Here is a 19,219-nt window from a genome sequence, read left to right on the forward strand (position 1 = left end):
CAAAGACTGAGATGATTGTCCGAGATGTTCCTTCACTCTGTCAAAGAAAAGAAGAATAACTGAAAATTACTCACCTGCCTTACCACTCTTTCAGCCATGTTGCTGCATCGGGTTTGCACGGTAAGGTTTTGGTAGGAGGAAGACTACAAGGGTGGCTTCTTTGAGAAATTGCCAGAAGCTTTCTCTGTGTCCAACAGAGCCAATGCCAGGTGGCTCCAAGACAGACTCACCACTAGTCAAGGCCAAACCCATGAGCATTGGTGGTAGCACCTCTGGGATAATGTATTTAAAAAGAAGAAGGTAAAAAAAACAACTGCAGAACAGCAACTGCAGCCAGAGAGAGGAGTGAGAACATGTAAGAGAAATAGCCCTGCAGACACCAAGGTCAGTGCAGAATGAGGGGAAGGAGGTGCTCCAGGTGTCAGAGCTTCCCCTGAAGCCTGTGGGGAAGACCATGGTGAGGCAGGCTGTCCTCCTACAGCCCATGGAGGTCCATGGTGGAGCAGAGATCCACCTGCAGCCTGTGGAGTACCCCACAACAGAGCAGATGGATGCCTGAAGGAGACTGTAACCCCATGTGAAACCCATGCTGGGGCAGGCTCCTGGCAGGATCTGTGGCCCTATGGAGAGAGAAGCCCATGCTGGAGCAGGTTTGCTGGCGGAACTTGTAACCTTGTGGGGGACCTATACTGGAACAGTCTGTTCTAGAAGGACTGCACCCCATGGAAAGGACCCATGCTGGAGCAGTTTGCAAAGAACTGCAGACTGTGAGAAGGACACACGTTGGAAAAGTTCATGGAGTGCTGTCTCCTGTGGGAGGGACCCCACACTGATGCAGGGGAGGAGTGTGAAGAGTCCTCCCCCTGAGGATGAAGGAGTGGCAGAGAAAATCTGCGATGAACTGACCGCAAACCCCATTCCTCTTTCCCCTGCACCACTGTGGGCGAGGAGATAGACAAAATCATGAGTGAAGTTGAGCCTCTGAACATGGGAGGGGTGGAGGTAGGTGTTTTAAGATTCAGTTTTTATTTCTCATTATCCTACTTTGATTTGATTGGTAATAAATGAATTTCCCCAAGTCAATTTTGTTTTGCCCATGGCAGTACTTGGTAAGTGATCTCTCCCTATCCTTACCTTTACTCATGAGCCTCTCCTAATATTTTTGGTTTTTCCTCTTCCCTGTTCAGTTGAGGAGGGGAGTGACACAGCAGCTTTGGTGGGCACCTTGCATCCAGCCAGGGTCAACCCACCACAATTCCCCAGTAAGGAGACGGCTGGTGCCATACAGGTAAATGGAAAGTGTTGTGTCTCTTGGGTTATTGTATCTACTCTGTAGACCCACACAGCACCTTTGTAACTGGTGCATAAATCATGGAGACTATTCACCCTCAAGTTTCTTTGGTAGCACAAAGCTCCCAAGTATCGACCCCTGTAAGAGTGAGAAAGTCACAGAAACCACAAAGTCAACAGCTCTCAAAAAGAATGTTGCTCTTGCAGGGTAACTCCACCTTTTTCAAATATGCATTCACACTTGCAAAAATCACAGAATTCAACATGCAGTGGCCTTAAGACATGGAAGTAACTAATCAGAATCTTCTTAAAGACACCATAACAGCGACAGCAAGACATTCTATTTTGAAGATGCAAAAATACTGTACTAGGTAAACGTGTCTATTAATCCCAGGGTAGCTGTTCTGTATGCTCTCATCATATGGAAATTTTTCAGAAAAGTTTCAGAAGCCACCACAGACTTGGAGAAGCATTTCCATTTTACATGGCAAAATCTAATACACTAAACTCACTAATTTACATGGTCTTTTCTAGGTTAATGCTTCTTTCTGCAAATACTGTAAAGAAATGGAAGAATTTTTCCCCCTTTCAAAAACAAATCAAGCTGTTTACAGCTATAAGGGAAGAGAGTGAAAATTGGCAGAAAAAGCAAAATTTAAACCCCAAATCGGATAAGTGGATCCCTCATTAAGATGAAAACAGCAATCAGTATTTACAAACTAATATGTACAGTAGGCTAGCTGTGAGGACCTGAATAATTTTCACCCATTAAATTGATGCTTAACATATCAAACCTGCCACCCACCCCACAACATGAAAGCTAACTCCTGAGCCTAATCCAAGCAAGGCCAAAACATTCCGCAGAAAAGGCCTTAAAGGTTTCAACGATTCTTCAAAAGCCTTATTGATGTATCCAGTGACTGCCTAGATACATGGCTGCAACTCTCAGAAAACTATATTATGCTAATACTGCTGTTAGGTGTTCCCTTCCAGCACTATGAATGGCAAACAGCATCGAATGGCCTTTGTTCCTAACTCTGAGGGAGATTATAGATGTTTTATACAAATAAAGAACCTCTTTCATTTATGTGCATAGACCAGCCTTTGAGTCATTCTTATTAAACAGTAATAAATGCCAGACTTCCCCTTAGTCTGATGGTCTATGGCCATGCAATGTGGCTGGTTCTGATAACTCTTGATCCTTGAAAAAAACATCAGACAAAACAGATATACTGCACAAGCTGACAAAAACGTAGTACTCAGTTCACCGTCAGTACTACTATTACTATCAAACCCTGCACCTGTTTCCTTTGACACTAAGGATGAAGATAATGAAGCAGATCTATCTACTGAATGTAGATTAAAAAAACAGAGCACCTGACAGCAATACTAGACTCAGATCCTTGAGGAAACTATATGGTATTCCTCGACCCAAACAGGAATAGTTTCAGTCTGCAGCAGTGAACTCTTCACTGCCTTTTGGTGGCTAACCACCCATTTAAAGCTCAACTTGTCAGAAAGGACTATCAGCAAGAGTAGAGATAAAGGCTCATGGTGAAAATCAAGCAGCATTGTCACAAAAAAAAATATAAATAGCTTAATAAGAATTGCTGGTTTGATGTCTCTTTATACTTAAGCCATAATGCATAGGAAAAAGATGTCTACATGCCAGATGAATAGCTGTAAATTCCACCACACTTTACCCCTTCAAGACTGGGAACTCCTGGGGTTTACAGTGTTCCTAGGGCATCCTCCTCTGCGAGCAGGGGCCATCCTGCTACCAAGAAATGGAGAAATGGTTCCCTCTTTGCACATTTGCTTCTAATAACTTCCATGTATTTAATTACAAAGGCATCTTGTGTGATGAGGGAGATGCAGTAAGATTATGCTAACGTTTCAGCTATCAGAGTACAAAATGAGAGAGGGAAAGCACTTCAGCCACATTTTACAGATGTTTGTGAGTGGTGACTGAAGAGGTATGCCAATCTAGAATCAGTCCTGGAGAATGTAAATCACGTTCATGTGAAACTTAGCAAGGTAGCTACAAACTACACTACCTATAGTGGTGAAATGATGTAGAAATGCATAAATTCAACAGCACCTCTTTAGCATTTGAGGTCTCTTGAGTAGTAGCAGATGTTCAAGGAAGGAATATATATTGTAAAGACAATGCCACAGCTAAGATAATGTTCCTTTCTTTGGTGAGCAGCAATGACTATCAAGGTATTTGATGAACAACACTTAGCATTTCTAAAAGACTGAAACTCTTTAAAAAAGGGAACACTTACCCTGCAAACAGATGCTCTATGAATTTTTATTGCTTTCTCTGTGACAGAAAAAAGATCAATATGGAAATGAAAAAGCTAAACCCATCTCAGCAGTCTAAGATCAGAGTTAAAAAAAGGGGAATCAACTTGAATCTGGACTATGGTGTGAACTTAAAATGGCCATGATCTCCAGTCCCCTAATGATCCTTGTGGCCCTTTGCTGGACTCTCTCCAGCACATTCATGTCTCTTGTACGATGGAGCCTAGAACTGGACACAGTCAAGGGGAAGAATCACTTCTCTTGACGTGCTGGCAAAATTCCTCATGTAGCCCAGGACACCTTCCACTTTCTTGACTGCAAGGGCACATTGCTGCACGTGGTCAACTTGGTGTTCCCCACTTCTGTGCACAGGTGGGTGACCCCCAGCATACAGTGGTGCATACAGTTGCTCCTCCCCAGATGCAGGACTTTGCCCTTGCTCTTGCTGAACTGCATGAGTTTCCTGTCAAGACCATTTCTCCATCCTACTGAGGTCCCTCTGGGTGGTAGCATGACCCTCTGGTATATCAATCACTCTTCCCAGTTTGGTGTCATCAGCAAATTTGCTGAGGGTGCCATCTGCTTCATCACCCAGATCATTAATGAAGACATTGAACAAGATCAGACACAGTATTGATACCTGGGGTACACCACTGGTTACTGGCCTCAGACTTTAGTTTGCACCACTGCATAGGTTATCAGGGTTGGTTGAGTATGTGTTTCCCAGTCACACAGTTCTTCATGGGCCAGGGAACAATTTTCCAAATTAGGTGCTCCATCACCTTTCCAGAGATAGAGGTAAGGTTTACAAGCCTGTAGTTCTTTGGGTCCTCTTGCTTGCCCTTTCTGAATATAGGACTGATCTAGGGGGGATGCCACTCATCTTGCTTATTAGTTTTGTTGCCCAATGTTGCTCATTTAAACCTGCGCCTTGTAAGCTACTACACTTCTGTAAGGCAGCTGTTGCACACAGACAATTTGCACAGGTAGAGAGAAAGAAATTGGGCTTAATTCTAACAGCCTTCAAAATTTTAAAACACTGTCAAATTCACCCTAATGGAAGTCCAGGATCGGATACTTCTGTTCACGCAATTGTTGCTGCAAAGTCCTCCTGAGCTGTGAGAATTCTGGACTCTCAAGAATAATAAGATAGAACAGATTGTACTTAATCCATAAATATTACATAACTTGATGATTTACTTGTTTCACAAGACAATAAATGCTTCATGAAATGTTCCTTCTTTTGGGAAAAAGAAACTCCCTTAGTTTTCAAGACTAGATTGACATTTTCTTTAGCCAGTAGCACCACACACAAACTTCTCCAAATACTTTTATTTAAGAGAAGTCACACTGGATTCCTCTCTGAAAGACAGACTTTTGCTAACAGTTTTAAAGAATGGTAGGAAGGCAAGGAAGGCTATCCAGTTTCAGATGATGCATGAAATTAGGCGACGTAACAGTTGCCTCTGATCTAAAATTTATGGCTACACAAGCCTAGCTGCCCTTAGTCTCTCTGTCTGGAGATTCAGAGATTCAGCTTGTAAAAATTTTCTAAAGCAGTGTTTCAGAATAATCATAACTTCCAAAGGAAAATCTGCAACTGTGCTCTGCATCTTACTTCTGAAACCAAAAGCTCAGTAAAGCCTGCGGGACCAGACAGGTCCAGTCATACATCCAAGATCTCCTCTTTCCTAAAGGCTCTAGACAGTCCTGAAATGAAAATACAGGTCACTTTTTTCAGAATAATGAGTATCATAAACTACCCCACCATATCAATTGATCTGGATGGACTAGGCAGTCTAGGAAAACTATCCTAATGGTAGTTCCTAAGTCAAGGGTTGTACTAAAAAGCATTAAAATGCCTATCTGATCATATTGTTCAGCTACAGTCTAACTGCATCAGTTAACTGCAGAAAAGACAGATATTGTCTGGTTGACTATAGCTTCCCCTATTTACATTTTACAAATTAGCAATTATTTACTCAAATGTTGCTTCCTAGATATAATAAATACTATAGTGGTTTTCTACCATCAACAGGGAAAGATCTGCAAACAGAATTCTTAAGTGACACTATATCTTTTTCAGAAGTTTTCCAAAGCTGCTTTCCTGGACCAGAGACATGAAGCATCTAGTTACTGTTGACTAAGGCATCTTAGGATCTAATGAAATATTCATTGGTTTCACACTACTGATATTTTTGAAAAACCCACATGAGAAAGTCTGTGCATATATTAGCTTATTAGAAATATTTGACATTTTTGCTTTAGAAGATCTAAACATAAAAATTTGGCATGCACTGGACAGCCAGCTAATCACATTTAAACTACCTGGCACTGGTTAATAACAACTCAAACTGCATAATTTCCATTCACCTCAATAGCTGTATCAGCTTCGTTGGCATGGATTTCATGCATATCTAAATAGAAAAGTTACATGTTCTCAACTTTTAAAGGGCCTTCAAATTCAAGGCACTTAACACCAGTCAGTCAACATCACAGATTATTTAAAATTCAGAATTAATGTGATGAAAATCTGGCATATAAATGTCTCCTTGATCTGATAATTCCAGAAGATACAGCACACTGTTTCACATCCCGTCTAACTGTGCCAGAAACCATGGTAGTCTGGAGTTAATTTTCTCTTATACTATTATTATTAGAAAGTTGTTTTCAGTGTAGGCAATTTTTGTGCTTTATCTTTCCTGCTTTTCATATCTCCAGCTTCTTCACTGTAAGTTTACCTTCACAAGCAGTATTAACCTGCCAGATTAGTTACCTTTGTAAAAAAATTGTCCCAGGCCTAGAAGCAACAATCTTCAATTTGCACAACATACCAATCACAATCACTCTTGCCCGAGCATGCCCTAAGAGACTCTTTTCAGATGATTTGTTCTTGCTGTGGGAGCTACTACAGTAGCAGAGGGAACCAGATGTGAGAGCACAGACAATGTCTGGCATCTGGCTTAAATGTTCCTCAATAGTTGCTGGCACAGAGAAAGACTGATTTAAACTGTGAAAAAAAGGAACAGAGAAAGAAAAAGGAGAAAAATTATTCTGAACAGCCATCAGGAAACTGAAAGAAAGAGCCATCAAGGGACAGAAGATCAGCATGGAGCTTTGCCAGTGGGGAAGCAGAAGTGGTAAAGGACAGGGATTCCAACTCCCCATCTCCTACAGGGTGAAATGCCAGGGAGAAGTTGTTAAAAGAAGGGAGCACAAATAGCCAGTGAAGGGAAGAAACAAAAGGCATCAAGAGCAAGACAGGGAATGAATGGAAGTCTAAAGCAGGTAAGACATAAAACGGATGGACTGCCAACAGTGTAGTTGTAGGGAACAAGAGTATGAGAAACATCTTGGGGAATCTGACAGGGGAAGAACACTTTCTCATTTCCAGAACATGATCCTAGGAACTAGAATTGACTCTAATATATCAATCTTTCAATGTGCCTTTGTAGTCAAACACATCCAGGCAAAGCAAAAGGTAAAAGTGAATCTTGGGGGTGGGGATTTTTGTCCTATTAAACAGCAATCTTTTTCTATTTTGGTACTACCAGCTGTTCTACTGAGTTGAGTAACAGACTGCACTGTGTTCCTGAAAGTCCCAACTCAACTGATGATCCAGCCTGTGTTTTTTTAAGAAAAAAAAAAAATCTGTGTTAGGAACCTTAAGAACTGGTTCTGAACTCAAATAATTAAGCTATTTGTACTAACAAGTTTCACAAGAATCATTTTCATGCAACAGAAATTAATTTCCCTAATTTCCCATTTATTTTTCTATGCCACGTTATCTTTTTTGTCCTTCAACTCCATGCTTACATTGTATCAATTTCTACTTTCTTTCTCAGATTATTCCTCTGTCTCCTGTTTCTCTTAAATGTGCTGCCAAGCTTTCCATTTTAGATTTAATCTTGATTTCCCCTTTAGTCTTGGCCAGAAATGACTCAGTCCCTTTTAGATTGTATTTGCCTTTATAAAAAAAAGTTAAACAGATATTAAATTACATATTGTTTCACACTATGTGCAGTCATATACACACAGCCTCCCTCCCCCCATTGGTATGTGACAGATTACAATGCAAAAATCACAGACTAGAAGAAAAAAAAAAGTAAAAATCACATAGCTTTTACATCTTCCAAAACATATCGTTTACACAGTGTCAGACTCAAAGCACCATACATTGCACTTGATGAAAGTAAATAGTGCTCTGTTTTTTTTTTAATGAATGAACTGGCTTGTTTTCACCGATTAACAGACATTTAGCTTATCTACAGCTAACATTTATATATATATAGACCAAGTTCTGACACAGAATTAGTTGGCAAACAAAACCTATGAGGAATGAATCAGTAAGCACTGAATCTTCATAGTTGCATAAATACTGTAAGGCATTTGAAAAACCAGACATTTATTTTGAAAAAAACAGTGAGTTAAATACCCTAAACTCCTGCAGCATAATTTATAGATCTCAGGGCTAGAAATAAGATAAAAATGTTCTTCCTCTATGCCATGCAAACAAAAATAAAAAAGGTTCAAGAGCAACAATCTGATCATCTGCATAAAACAAGGCATAAGCACCAAGATACCTTTATAGTTACATCAATAAGTAGTACTTCGGAAAAACATTCTTTCCAGAGATGTATCTGGGCTGTGTCATGTACCACATACTGAAAATCCACATGTGCAGGAGGCATAAGTATCAGTCCTCTAATTTTTCACAATTTTTCTATCGCTTCCGCTGGTTTTACAAATCCTTCTAGGAACATGATTACCAAGTATCTTGCAGCATACCAACAGCAGCCCTTATTGATGACTTAAACAGAAATAAAATTCCTCATTGTATTCAAAGGTCCTATTTATAAATCCAAATGCTCATGGGTCCTTTGCCACTGGATTTCACACCAGAAGTTCAAGCTGAGCAGCTTGCTTTTTGTGAGTTCCACAAAAAAAGAAAAAAAAAAAAGTATATTGAAAGCCACAGCTACTTAAAACACAATCCCTTGTTCTGTCCCCACGGTGGTCTGTCCAACATGGGTTGTTCACCCCTCTTGTACTTGCAGCCTGCACCTACACCTTTGGTAACATTAAAATGCATTTAATTTATACAGAGCAAGTTGAACATTCGACTAAGTTTCTCTGGAGTTGTCTACTTATTTGCCATCTCAACATAAGCTAGAGTGAGTTATACATTCTTAAGAGAAGACTTTCATTGTCAAGTCACAAATGTACTGATGATCTCTTATTTTCCATTAAGTGATTTCCAGAGATGGGAAAGAGGAGTGAAGTCAGACTCTCTGGCTCACAGTTACCTAGGTCACCTTAAAAGATCTTTTCTGAACATAGACATAGTTCCATTCTTTTGGTTTAGGCACTTATCTGCAATCTTACATTTTGAATTAAAAAAATTCTTGTTAATAGGTTAGAGAGTTTCTTGGTCATTTCTTTAACAGTTTGTTCCCAGATAATCCAATTCATAAATGGCAACACAATATTACTGCAGACAGCATCCACTTGATTCCTCACAGACTGGAAGAGTTCACCATCTTTATCATACAATAGGTGCAACACATCATTACAGGTAACATGGTTTTTGTTAACATTCTTGCTAGCTTTTAGTGGTTTTGCTTAGCAGTTATTGTAGCATTCATGGCATTTATTTTTCTCTCACCGTATCTGTTCTTAGTTTTTAGTATTCAAACTCCTTTTTAAGACAAAAGCATGATAGCGAGCACTGAATGAGAGCAAGTTTGAAAAGGCAAAACCAGCCAAAGATGCCTTATTTAAGAGCAGTATCATGTCCACGACCTTATTTTTTGTTCTGTTTTAAAGTGAAAAAAAATCCCACTGGAAGAACTTGTGCTTTCAGTTGACAAAAGACAATACCATACTTCCTCTCTGGATCAGATCAAGCATGAAAATGGTCAGTGTAGATGTTAACATAGGAGGAAAGTACCCAGGAAAACTCAGTAGGTTTTACATTAACTCAGTTAACGTATTACTGTGTCAACAATAATGCCAGTAAGTGAATGTTTGGCAAAATAACAGGCAGGATACTGTGCTTGCTGTCACTGGTGCCAATCAGCATCAGTATGACTCAAATTAGTGAAGGAGGACACAAAAACTAAGAGACTTGGTCAACAGGAGATACATGACATTGTACCAATGATCTACGTTTTCTTAGCTTTTATAGCCCTCTGCAGGAACATGACCAAAGAGTGAGTTTCATAAGTAGCTATCACTGTACAGTTATTGTATTTTCTACTGCTAAAACAGCTTGTCCTTTATTTAAACCAGTTTAAGGTATGTTATGCTAATAGGAAAAACCTGCTTCCAATCAGACAGAGTAGAGGGAATAAATCTGCAACGAAGTCAGTCTTCCCCTCCTTTTCTCCGCTTTAGGTGCTGTGCAGTACCAAGATGCAGCAATAAATTGGGCCAAGTGTCATTTGCCAGTCAAGAAAATGTTTACTACAAGCACGGTAAACAGAAACTGCACAAGCATTACAATCTGCACTGCAGTGAGCAGTGGCAACGCCCAGTATGAAACAATGCTTTAAAAGTCAAGGAAAAAAAAAAAGAGTTATTTTTCAGGCTGTGTCCTGTTAGAGACCAGTGAGCTGTCACAACTACTTATGAATAAGCAGCTCATCTCCTGGCAACAAGCTCAAATCTCATTTTCATTGGACAGGACATATGCACTGTTAGTAACTCTTCCGAGATTTTCAACCTTTGAAAACTTAATTTAGATATGCCTTAAAGCTTTAATTTAGATAATTTCATAGGTACATTTAAGAATTCTGTGAAACCAGGACACATAATATAGTCTTGTTTATTGAAGACCTATATTTATATATTTAAGTCTGCTGTTGAGGATGTGCATTGACATATATAACATAATTTGACTGAATTTTCCTGAATAGAAGAGATGCTGCCTGTCAGATTCAGGATTAGTTTGATTGTCTGTTAACAGAGTATCAGGTACTTAACAGCCCTCGTGCTCTACTTTAAATGAGATTTGAGGATGGATTTATCCATGTGAACTATATTACTATTTTGCCCAGAAAGATATGTCATTTTGATGGCTTTTAAAAAGATGAAAACGACAGTCATGTAAACTAACTGCTTTATATCTAAGGCTCGCAAAGGTAGACAAAGTAAATCATTAATCTTTTTTTTTATATTGCAAATATCATAAATAAGTTTGTCCAACAAAGATAAAACAATAAGCTACCCTTTTTATTGTACTAATAAATCATCAGCAGACAAGAACACTTTGTTATAGTGGTCTAACTGTCCTCCTGATGCTATCACACAACAGCCATTAGAATAATATTCACTTTGTTTTCCTTACTTGATGCCATTTCTCAAGCACAGCCATGTGCACTGCACAACAACCAACCCTCTATCCATCTCTGGGCTTTTGTCATTCCGTGCATTATTGCTAACAGGAATATTTTATTTGCCACCACCAGTCATGCCAGAAGTTTTAATGATTTGTGAAGCTCCACTTCATGAAAAAAAGCAAGCAGTCAACAGGTCACTTGTGCACTCTCTCCTCAGACAAATGCTGTTTATACCAGATAATGCTTAGTTAGTCTAAAGGCAAGATGGGGTTACTCCTGCACACCCTACAAATCTCTTATGGATTTGACTGCTAACAAAGGACTCGAGGCAGAGTGTATAGGAATTATGTTCTTATCTCAATTCTCTTTGTTTCTTTACAAAGCAGAACACATGCAAGAAGTGGAAATAAACCCTGAATCCTGCTGTAAACAGCTGCAGATATACTTTTGTAGGGAGGAATCCAAAAGCCATGGGCTCAATGTTTGGTTTTGTAACAGACTTCCTATGAGATGCCAGTTAAAAGAGTTAAATCCAGCTTTTCAGAGACCACTGCTAGCTATGGCATTCCTTCTTCTGGTTCATCTTGCTTCAGAAAATGTGCTGAGTTGTCAGAAGCTTTAAGGACTGTTAAGTGAGGGCCATAGGCACTCAGAGTTTTAATTGCTGAGAAAAGGTAAAGTCACACTCCTGATCACTGAAGCACTCCAAATCCAGTGACTATCTCCAGTATATTTATCCTTAAGTCTATCCACTTTGTAATTACTGACGTTTGAAACTAGCATGATAACATGCACTCTCACAAGAATACTGTAAACTTTCATGAATTAACATTTATGGGACACATGCCCAATACAATTCTACAGCAAAGATCAAGAACAGAAGGTTCATCCTGGGTACTTATAAACACAGGTGTCCCACACACACACACACACCTGCCAAGCCTCCTGCACAGAAGGTATGAGTGATGATTAACTAGCTCTTCCCCTGTGATCTCCCCTCTGGCTGGGGTTGCATTTCACGCATTTGCAGGACAGAGCACTACTTCCCAAGCACCCTGTGACCTACTGACCATCTCAGATCTGGAACAGAGGAATACTGGTAGCACAGTACTACAGTCAGCATACACACCTCTTTGGGGGAAGCCCTGAAAACAACCATCTTGGAAGATGCATTCTAGAGCCTGTGATACAATTAAAAAAAAAAAACAGAGAGCAAGCACATAAAACAAGCAATGACTTCTTAATGATCAGCAAAAAAAATATGCTCACCCACTGAAATAAGTGCAGAAGAATTTTGTCTTTCTGTATAGACTAGGGCTCTACTTACATGTTTTTGTGTTATTTCTTCTTTAATGCCCAGAAAGTCAGGGAAAAGCCACACATTTAAAAGTTACATTGTAATTTGAATAAAATTTAGGTACCTGAAACAAGGTCTGCATGTAACACCATGTTCCTCTGACTCTCTTAGGCTCAGTTAACTACAGCTCCTTGGTCTTCTGATGATGACATGCATTTTGTGTTCTGCTTTCTCCAACCTGAAGCTGTGGCAAATGCCTGGGTATGTTTGCTCCAGGTACTTTCTCTCAGTGTTAGAGGATTTTATTTCCTGCTCTCAGTATAAACAGGATCTTGCTCAACTCCTAACGCACACAATCATGAGAGAGTAGAAAATAAAGTACACTGGGAACACACAAGGGAAACACCAAAATTCTTAACCTAAGCTGAAACTTCTATTAGAAGGAGTTTACCAACTTGGTGGCACCCCAGGTGTCACCAAGCCTCAGAAGGGGTCCATGGCATTGAAGGCTTGCCACCACAGTGAGCCACACGGTGTCACAGACACAAGTGGGGCCATAGCTATGGGGTAAAGGGCAGACTTGGCATACAGAAGGTAGAAGACTCCTTCTACAGCTGGGGAGATGCTGATAACTCCGTAACGATCAGTGAATGGGCTTTTTTTTGCTTGTCTAGGATTGTCTATTATTGGGACCACTGTGAAGAAATGATTATTCCTGTAGATTTGCTAAAAAACCTGGACTTTATCTATTTATTATTCAAGAAGTTGGACAGATATTTGGCATGTAACAAGAGTATCACATTCATTCCAGCAGTAGGTATAATCAATGCCAGAGGCAATTGGGCAGGAGCCACAGAGGAGAAGCGACAGCAATTCACCAAACACAATTATAAAAAATCAGATTTTGAACACAGAGCACTCAACTCTGGTACTCTTTATCTTATTTAAGCTTTATTGCTCCTACGATCATTCACTGTGTTTAATTACAGGATGATTCGGCACGTACGCAACATTTGGGCTCTGCAGCTGTCATTCCCTCCCTCCTTGAACAAACTCCCATTTGGAGAGCAGAAAGTTCATTTATAGTGTGTTCACAAAGACTTGGAAGTGAAGATACTGCTCCTTGCAGGGTTCAGCATCTTCACTGCTGTCTTTTGGATGGGTTTCAGAAATGAGGAACAATGGATCCTGCTAGATGCCCTAGGAATCTCCATCTGCCTTTATGAACTCAAAGTTCACACAGCCAGTATGAAGGACTGCAGCTGCTTTCTGCTGGCATTGTCATCTACGAAGTCTTCCTCATCCTGATTGCTCCTTCACTACCCAAGTGTGGGGACAGCATAACAGAAGTTATAACTCTTGGACCCTTTCATGCAGCACACCACAAGACAATCCAATTTCTGTGGAAGATTCCAATGCATTACCCTACATCAGGTTGTGGTAGATCTTTTACTGTCTTAGGCTTTGAGGACACTGCAATTCCCAGTCTCGTGGTAGCCTACTCTCACAAATTCTACATTGAGACACTCTCATCATGGATCTATTTTGTAACTTCTCCTGCAGTTTATCACTGCAGTCTGTTGGCAAGCTTTGTTGTTTCAGCATTAACACAGTAAGATCAGCCAATTCTTTTCTACTTCATGCCATTCATTCTTACTGTTTGCCTGGTTGTTGTTTTTTGCACCAGGAGTTGAGAGTGTTTTGGTCAGGCAGTGATTTTACAAAGCAGTGCCCCCATCCTCCCTCAGCAATCAGTATCAGCTACCGTGATGCCCAAAAATAACCAGATCCACAGATCTGTGACTGAAAGAAGTGGAAGAATTTATAATCAGTCATATAAAAAATAAAGATCAACTAGATAATTTGTCTTGAAAAAGAAAGAATTTACCAATACCAACACACATGGTGAAGCGAAAACCTCTTGTTACCCAGAGAAAAAGCAAGCACCAAACATGACTGATCTTGAATAAAATCTTCAGCCACAAAACTAGATAGACACCATAGGAGGTCAAAGAATTCCAGAGCCACATCCTCAGAAACCAGTTATACACTATGGTTGATTTCCAGGCAAACTCCCTGGAAAAAGACTTTAAAATACCGTATGAATAGACAGCTCCAATCTAACAATAAGAGCATCCTTTTGCAATAGCATCCTTGCAACAGCACCTTTTTTTTTTTCTTTTGTGAAATGCAAGTGGTTTTATCTTGTTCTAATCTCTGAGTATACATGATACTCTTTCACTAAGCATTTCTATCCTGATGCTATTACATACAATAGAGTGATACCAAGATATTGTCCAAGACTAATAAAATAAAGAAAATCATAAAGAACACAACATTCTCATACAGTCAGTCTAGAGAATAACTTGGAATAAACAAAGAAATCTACTGTTCTGGGTAAAATGCTAAGTAATGCCTTGTTTGGCATCAAGAAAACAAATATCTTAATGCAGCCACAAAAAAAAAAAAAGATTGCTTTTTAGTTTTGTTTGGGAATTTTGTTGTGTTCTTTTGTCTGCTTGTTTTTTTAATTAATGTAAGGCTGATTTTCATCCTAAACTGCCATAGTCAACATTTACTCCAAACTAGACATAGAGAATATTTAATTTCTACTTATTTCTGTTATAATATCAACTGTATCATAGTGCTGTATCCCCCACCCCTCCCCCAAGCATAATGAAGACCATATCTAGTTCTTAAAGAAATTAAAGGATTGCTGCAGGGATTACTGAGAAACAGTCTGGCTCGATTTAGATAAGAAGTAATATTTTAGCACCAGTATGTCATTTTGGACTGTTAACTCCATTTGACAGATGAAAAAGAGGAAGCATCATGGTGCCTCTGAACTCAGAAGGTGGAAGACTTGTAGTTCACACACTTTAACTACAATCCTGTTTGATCAAAATTTAAAATAAAGATTTTATACATTCTATCATAACCTAGAGTGGAAAATAGGAGTGCCTAGTTCTCACAGTATGGCTCCCAGCCACTTTCTACTAAGCAAGTCTCCTAAACTCTGTACCTCAAAAAATATTTTACTAGTACCTCCTTACTGAGTATGGGCACAATGAATTTTGCACTTCTTATTTAGAGACTTTGGTACTTAGAGATTATGACTATTAACATACAGCTTAATAAAGATAGCAATGAGTGAAGTAAACACTTTGCATCGTTTGCTCAGGGAAAACTGGGAAGGAAACTCTGGCATACAGAAAAATACAAAAGAGGTTGAACTCTAATCTTCAAGGTCTTTTCTAACCTAGACGATTCTATGATTTTATGTCATACAGCATTCCTGGGAGAGATCATGCTTTTTTCTTCTGCTTTTTATTATGTCTCTTTTTCTTTCTTTGATTTGACAATATAATTTCAAAAAAAATCCAGTATACAGTATACCCCACTCATACTGAGAATCCTGTTTGCAGCTCTGGGGTCCCAAGAAGGAAAGAATGTGGACCTGTTGGAACGGGTCCAAAGCAGGGTCACATAAGTGATCAGAGGGCTGCAGCACCTCTCCTGTGAAGACAGGCTGAGAGAGTTGGGATTGCTTAGCCTAGGGAAGAAAAGGCTCTGGGGAGACCTTAAAAGAGCCTTCCAGTACCTAAAGGGGGTCTGGTTTTCAAAACAGATGAAGAGGTCTTTCTACTATGGCCTGTAGTGACAGGAGAAGAGTCAACAGTTCTAAAACTCAAAAGACAGTAGGTTTAGACTGGATATAATCACAGAATTGTTTAGGTTGGAAGTGACCTTTAAGATCACCAGGTTCCAAACCCCTGCCACAGGCAGAGACACCCTCCACCAGATCAGGCTGCTCAAAGCCCTATAAGGAAAATATTTGCTACAATGAGGGTAATAAGGCTACCCACATGTTGCTCTGAGAAGCTGTGGATCCCCCATCCCAGGAAGTGTTCAAGGCCAGGTCAGACAGAGCTCTGACAACGTGGTCTACTGAAAGGTGCCCCTGCCCATGGCCAGGGGTTTGGACTAGATGATCTTTAATGGTCCATTTCAACCAAAACCATTCTATGATTCTATATTCCACTATTTTAGCATATATTCATTATATATTTCAATAAAGTACTTGGAGAAAAGCCACAGGCTAAAAGAATCTCAAAAGCAATGACAGATTGAGACCTCAATCCTACATGGGAGCTGAGGCAAAGGCGGCACACTCTTAGATCTAATAACATACACCTAGCCAGACACCAGATGGCCTGTCCACGATCAGCCAGGAAAAAAGTATTGTGCAGAGGATTTAAATAAGGCCCCCCCAGATTGCAGACCTACAACCCCTCTCACCAGATAAATATCAGTGCTGTTTCAACCAGAAAAGACTGAAACAGACATGTGGGCAAATTGTCCACTGTGCCAAGGTTCACAGGCATATCTTATTTTCTTTTATTCAAAAGTCATTCTGACATGGAAAAATGGAGAAAGATGTTGCTTTTTCCCAAATCATAGAAACAATTTTGTCTTCCTACATTAACAGAATGGTACAGCAAGGCAAGACAACCAAGACATTTGCATGAAAATGCATTCTTCTCAAGTTCTAGTTTTACATGCTCATCCTACACAGAAGTCCAGCATAAATTCCCACAGGGAAAAGTTTGAGCTGTTAAAAGATGTACAGATGTCATGTTTCACAGGGAAAGGCCTGTGATTCAACACGAGACAGGACACGCCTACAGCATTTTCAGCCAACCTGTGCCAGTGGCTAAAAACAGTAGCTTTATTTTTGGTTATTTTCCCCATTCACTGCAGTGAGTAAGAGGGAACTCCCACTGATAAAAGAAAGTACAGCAATACTTACAATCTTAATATGAAAGGCTTAAATTTTTACCATCAACTGTAACCAGCATTATTAAAAACATGATCACAGTTGACCCTTCTCTATGTAATACCAGTAACATGACAGTTAAAATGCAAATATAGCATCAAGACCACAGAATCATGCCAACAGACATGCTAAATAATTTTTTAAAATTCATATGTTTTCAATAAAAGCACTAACAAGGACAGTTTTATCTAAGTTAATAGTCTGCTGTACTAGAAAACTATGGTCAATATCTACCATGATGATTCAATCAGATAAAATCCTATCAAGCCTTCCCCCTACAAATGGTGAAACCATAGAGATAAACCATGATGACTATCAAATTCTCCAGATGTGGCCATTTAAAAGTGATTAAAGTTCCACAGTTGATGCTGAGTCTTGGACACTTTCTTTTATGGTTGTCCCTACAGCATCTTTAATAAGACTAAGTAATTATAGTAACATTAAATAAGAATGGCTTTTATAACTATTACCAAAGAGCAGTAACTCCTGTTGCTGACATATATATTTATATTTATATATTAAAAGGAGAAAACTAGAATTAATTCAAAGCAGTCTGTATTGGACCTTACTTTAAAGACATCAAACAAGACACAGAAGAGTATGGAAAACAGTACAAAAACATTTTAGCAACAGTCTTGCAGAAGTAGAGGCTTGGAAGAAGGGAGATGGAGATTGAAATACCAAGAAGATCTGGTAAGTGAATATGAGCAAGTAAATGATAGCTTGATGAATGAAGTCTATCACTAGATAGAGATTCCCTTAGAGGAAGAAGTCCATGTGCATGTCCACAACCCTGACCTGGCAAAACATCCGAACAGTTGATAACAGGCTTGTCTGTCTTAGCAGTGGCTAAAAAGTGCCTCCTCACGTGTCTGAATGCAGTAAAAAAAGAAATCAGGCATGCCACAATCCTGAGTTAAGGAATACCTTCCCTTCTTGGGAACAAGAGAGAAAAGACCAGACTGGAAATCCCATCTCAAAACAAACCTGTTTCCAACTCCAAGGAGTTCCCAGACACAGGTGTCTCTCCTGGGCTCAGTTGCTGAAAAGCCTCAGATTCCCTTGCTTGTCATATTCACAATGACAAATTGCAGAGAAACACCATCCAACTTGGCAAATGATGTAGTCTCTCAGATACCCAAAGCAATCGTAGCTGCCACACTATTTTGAAAGAAATGCAGTCTGAACACTTTTTTTAGCAGTTGTTCTTTAGAAAAATAAAGATGATTCATAGGGACATTTGACAGGAATAATCTTGTACCACAAGTCATGAAGCATTTGAAGACTGTTGGAGAGAACAATGCCATAGAAATCTTCTTAAAAACAAAAGACAAACCAGTGGTGAACATTTAGGAAAGACAGAGGGTAGGTGCTTTCTAAGAAGAAAAGAAATGAAAGCTCTTTAAGCAGAGGAGCTTGATCTGACTCTACCAAGCAGTTAGAACCAACTAAAAGAAGGAATACTCAGCTTTACAATTGCAGGTAAAGCACGTGTTTTGGCAGTACCCATCTGCATATTGGGGCAAAACAGTTCTTGTTAAGGGGCTTGTGCACAGATGCAATATCAATCTACACAAACAATCCAGCTACAGATGTGTGATCTTTGTTTTTTCTCTGAGGTTTTTCATATTCACAGTAGATGCCTCCAAGGAGCATGCTCCAGTTTGAAGAAGGTTAAGCAGTAGCACTTGATGAAAAATGAACTACTCATTTCTCTCATGGTGTACACTGGATTTTTGCTTTGCCACCGAGCTCTTCTTCCAAAGGAGAAGACACTCATACAAGAGAAAATTCACAGATCCCAGGATGATTCCAAAGACCTAAAGAGTCAACTAATTATGGATTTTCTCTTGGTTATTTTTAGGGGTGTGGGCTTAATATCCCTGAGAACCTGATGATATGTATGCAGTGCTTCCCCAAACAAAGGAGGAAGATACTTATGAACATCTGAAATTGTATTGAACCTTAAGCCATGATATATGTCTGGCAGTGGGCTACAGAAGGGTCATGAAAAATAAAGGACAAAATCAAAGAAATCAGACAGGCAACAAATTAAAGAGAGGTAGCTGCTAAGACATGAGAAGAGCTATAACTTAATCTGTAGTTTGGGTCAGGCTCCAGCCCTATCAAAGAATGTGAAATAAGAGG

The 19,219-nt window shown here is 39.5% G+C and overlaps 1 protein-coding gene across 1 annotated transcript in view; it reads right to left on the reverse strand.

The window, feature by feature from the left end:
* MAN1A2 (mannosidase alpha class 1A member 2) overlaps positions 1-19,219 on the reverse strand; it is a 133,913-nt gene that overhangs the window by 50,313 nt on the left and 64,381 nt on the right. The window lies entirely within an intron of this gene.

This window comes from Manacus vitellinus, unplaced genomic scaffold (assembly GCF_001715985.3).
Source record: "Manacus vitellinus isolate BGI_N305 unplaced genomic scaffold, ASM171598v3 scaffold_28_pilon, whole genome shotgun sequence".
In the NCBI taxonomy this organism is placed as follows: Eukaryota; Metazoa; Chordata; class Aves; order Passeriformes; family Pipridae; genus Manacus; species Manacus vitellinus.